The following is a 5,000-nucleotide window of genomic DNA, read 5'->3' on the forward strand; positions in this document are numbered from 1 at the left end:
AAGTAACGACGATCTAAAGAACACAAATTGGGTTGTTCTGCTTCGGAAAAAGAAGAAAAATTCGACGCAAAAATAAAAATCAGTAACACGTGCGGCTACCACGATTTTCCAACTATTACTCGGACAAGTCTCCCCTCGGAGTTTGTTAAGGGGTTTATGTCATTTTGCTATGATGTATTCCATTCTGATTCAACAATATTCTGAACCGTGTAAGCATTCCGTGTGTGGTACTGTTGTTCCCTTGTCGGTCTTCTGAGGAGATCTCAGAGGTGCTCACTAAGACGGGGGTCTGGATTTGCAGCTGGTCACAAGAGCACCAAGGCCTTATTCTCAATTAGATGCACAGATGCCTTCTCGCTCTGAATCCAGCAGCTGCAAGTCTTCCTAACACTGCCCATCTTGGAATGTTCTTTTTTTCCACAACCATTTTTCAGAGGCAGAAGAGATTGGTTGGTAGTGTGTCTAGCTGATGTTCGAATGTTATTGTATCTTATTACTCTTCGTTGTCCAGTCCGCCATTGATCCCTCACATGTCACTTCAGTGTTGAACTTTGTGATAAAAGAATAGCGGGTAGCTCTAACATCGAAAAGCTGTACAAACTCAGCTACTAGCTCTGTAGCAAAAATATGGCAAGCTAGACGGGATCTCTTAGATGTTCAGTTTCGGCATGCTTTTAAGAGTAAAAGAATTAAAATTAAAGTAGTTAATATGATTTCGACAAGATATGAAGTGAGTAGAAAAGTGCCAGAAGACAATAGAGAATAAACAATTTTTTTCGCGGCGGTGGTGGGGTTTGAACCTGCGACCTTATTGGTACGACAACTCCGCCTGGCAGGTGAGAGCGTGGCTCTACCGTGTGAGCTATCCACGAACACTGAAATATTCGTTTCAAACCCAAAGTCATTTCTAGATCCCTCTCTCACCCACTTCTTGAGATCGCCGATTCGTTCACCACCATCGCGAAGTAATTTTGACCAGCAGTTAAGCTTAATAGCCAATATTCTCATCACAAACATATAACATAGAAACGATTGAGACATTGAGTATGCTCCGGTGTGTGGGGTGAATTTTTAATTCAGAAAAGTGAGTGGAGCAGGCACTTATGTTGGTAACAACAAGATATGAAGTGAGTAGAAAAGTGCCAGAAGACAATAGAGAATAAAAATTTTTTTCGCGGCGGTGGTGGGGTTTGAACCTGCGACCTTATTGGTACGACAACTCCGCCTGGCAGGTGAGAGCGTGGCTCTACCGTGTGAGCTATCCACGAACACTAAAATATTCGTTTCAAACCCAAAGTCATTTCTAGATCCCTCTCTCACCCACTTCTTGAGATCGCCGATTCGTTCACCACCATCGCGAAGTAATTTTGACCAGCAGTTAAGCTTAATAGCCAATATTCTCATCACAAACATATAACATAGAAACGATTGAGACATTGAGTATGCTCCGGTGTGTGGGGTGAATTTTTAATTCAGAAAAGTGAGTTGAGCAGGCACTTATGTTGGTAACAACAAGATATGAAGTGAGAAGAAAAGTGCCAGAAGACAATAGAGAATAAAATTTTTTTTTTTCGCGGCGGTGGTGGGGTTTGAACCTGCGACCTTATTGGTACGACAACTCCGCCTGGCAGGTGAGAGCGTGGCTCTACCGTGTGAGCTATCCACGAACACTAAAATATTCGTTTCAAACCCAAAGTCATTTCTAGATCCCTCTCTCACCCACTTCTTGAGATCGCCGATTCGTTCACCACCATCGCGAAGTAATTTTGACCAGCAGTTAAGCTTAATAGCCAATATTCTCATCACAAACATATAACATAGAAACGATTGAGACATTGAGTATGCTCCGGTGTGTGGGGTGAATTTTTAATTCAGAAAAGTGAGTGGAGCAGGCACTTATGTTGGTAACAACAAGATATGAAGTGAGTAGAAAAGTGCCAGAAGACAATAGAGAATAACATTTTTTTTCGCGGCGGTGGTGGGGTTTGAACCTGCGACCTTATTTGTACGACAACTCCGCCTGGCAGGTGAGAGCGTGGCTCTACCGAATGGTAGAATGGTTTCTGAATTAAAAATTCACCCCACACACCGGAGCATACTCAATGTCTCAATCGTTTCTATGTTATATGTTTGTGATGAGAATATTGGCTATTAAGCTTAACTGCTGGTCAAAATTACTTCGCGATGGTTGTGAACGAATCGGCGATCTCAAGAAGTGGGTGAGAGAGGGATCTAGAAATGACTTTGGGTTTGAAACGAATATTTTAGTGTTCGTGGATAGCTCACACGGTAGAGCCACGCTCTCACCTGCCAGGCGGAGTTGTCGTACCAATAAGGTCGCAGGTTCAAACCCCACCACCGCCGCGAAAAAAATTTTTATTCTCTATTGTCTTCTGGCACTTTTCTACTCACTTCATATCTTGTTGTTACCAACATAAGTGCCTGCTCCACTCACTTTTCTGAATTAAAAATTCACCCCACACACCGGAGCATACTCAATGTCTCAATCGTTTCTATGTTATATGTTTGTGATGAGAATATTGGCTATTAAGCTTAACTGCTGGTCAAAATTACTTCGCGATGGTGGTGAACGAATCGGCGATCTCAAGAAGTGGGTGAGAGAGGGATCTAGAAATGACTTTGGGTTTGAAACGAATATTTTAGTGTTCGTGGATAGCTCACACGGTAGAGCCACGCTCTCACCTGCCAGGCGGAGTTGTCGTACCAATAAGGTCGCAGGTTCAAACCCCACCACCGCCGCGAAAAAAATTTTTATTCTCTATTGTCTTCTGGCACTTTTCTACTCACTTCATATCTTGTTGTTACCAACATAAGTGCCTGCTCCACTCACTTTTCTGAATTAAAAATTCACCCCACACACCGGAGCATACTCAATGTCTCAATCGTTTCTATGTTATATGTTTGTGATGAGAATATTGGCTATTAAGCTTAACTGCTGGTCAAAATTACTTCGCGATGGTGGTGAACGAATCGGCGATCTCAAGAAGTGGGTGAGAGAGGGATCTAGAAATGACTTTGGGTTTGAAACGAATATTTTAGTGTTCGTGGATAGCTCACACGGTAGAGCCACGCTCTCACCTGCCAGGCGGAGTTGTCGTACCAATAAGGTCGCAGGTTCAAACCCCACCACCGCCGCGAAAAAATTTTTTATTCTCTATTGTCTTCTGGCACTTTTCTACTCACTTCATATCTTGTTGTTACCAACATAAGTGCCTGCTCCACTCACTTTTCTGAATTAAAAATTCACCCCACACACCGGAGCATACTCGATGTCTCAATCGTTTCTATGTTATATGTTTGTGATGAGAATATTGGCTATTAAGCTTAACTGCTGGTCAAAATTACTTCGCGATGGTGGTGAACGAATCGGCGATCTCAAGAAGTGGGTGAGAGAGGGATCTAGAAATGAATTTGGGTTTGAAACGAATATTTTAGTGTTCGTGGATAGCTCACACGGTAGAGCCACGCTCTCACCTGCCAGGCGGAGTTGTCGTACCAATAAGGTCGCAGGTTCAAACCCCACCACCGCCGCGAAAAAATTTTTTATTCTCTATTGTCTTCTGGCACTTTTCTACTCACTTCATATCTTGTCGAAATCATATTAACTACTTTAATTTTAATTCTTTTACTCTTAAAAGCATGCCGAAACTGAACATCTAAGAGATCCCGTCTAGCTTGCCATATTTTTGCTACAGAGCTAGTAGCTGAGTTTGTACAGCTTTTCGATGTTAGAGCTACCCGCTATTCTTTTATCACAAAGTTCAACACTGAAGTGACATGTGAGGGATCAATGGCGGACTGGACAACGAAGAGTAATAAGATACAATAACATTCGAACATCAGCTAGACACACTACCAACCAATCTCTTCTGCCTCTGAAAAATGGTTGTGGAAAAAAAGAACATTCCAAGATGGGCAGTGTTAGGAAGACTTGCAGCTGCTGGATTCAGAGCGAGAAGGCATCTGTGCATCTAATTGAGAATAAGGCCTTGGTGCTCTTGTGACCAGCTGCAAATCCAGACCCCCGTCTTATTGAGCACCTGTGAGATCTCCTCAGAAGACCGACAAGGGAACAACAGTACCACACACGAATGCTTACACGGTTCAGAATATTGTCGAATCAGAATGGAATACATCATAGCCAAATGACATAAACCCCTTAACAAACTCCGAGGGGAGACTTGTCCGAGTAATAGTTGGAAAATCGTGGTAGCCGCACGTGTTACTGATTTTTATTTTTGCGTCGAATTTTTCTTCTTTTTCCGAAGCAGAACAACCCAATTTGTGTTCTTTAGATCGTCGTTACTTTTAGATTATACATGTATGATGATGAAATTTGGATCATGAATATTAAAGTTCTATGATACAACATTTGTATCTCTTAAAACTCAAATGAATTGGCTCAAAACAAGTGTAAAGTTACTTTTGCACATGTGTGTATAATAGAACTAGACCCGAGTATTTGGATACAAATGGTTTATTTTACTGGTTACTATTACTGGCGATAAATAAGATTGGAGATTAACAAAATTTCGTGCAGCACACGTTTAATTTTCGCCCAAGAGCACAGAATTACTGTAACTTTGAAACCTTATTTTTTAAATTAAGGGTAGTGTTCAATCACCCGATGTCTCAAATGATTATTTAGAAAATCTGCTAGGTCGTAATGATCGGTGCTTAATCTGACCTTGGCCTTGGGAATCTCCATTTGGCCGCCCTATCGGACCGATCAAAGAGGATGGCTCAAAAAATTCGTTGAATAATAATAATAATAATTATAATAATAATAATCTACATTTAAATGTAGCGCTTTCTATGTAAATGCACCTCAAAGCGCTTTACAATAGAATTGCAATTCATTATTCATTGAATCATTATAAAATTATAAAACACAGCATAAGTAGCGTGACACGGATTACATGATTATATAGTAAGACAAGAGTAAAAATATTTTTCAAATAAGAATGTTTTAAAATTCG

The sequence above is a fragment of the Berghia stephanieae genome, chromosome 7 (assembly GCF_034508935.2).
Source record: "Berghia stephanieae isolate SIO BIC M18660-M18661 chromosome 7, UCSD_Bste_1.3, whole genome shotgun sequence".
In the NCBI taxonomy this organism is placed as follows: Eukaryota; Metazoa; Mollusca; class Gastropoda; order Nudibranchia; family Aeolidiidae; genus Berghia; species Berghia stephanieae.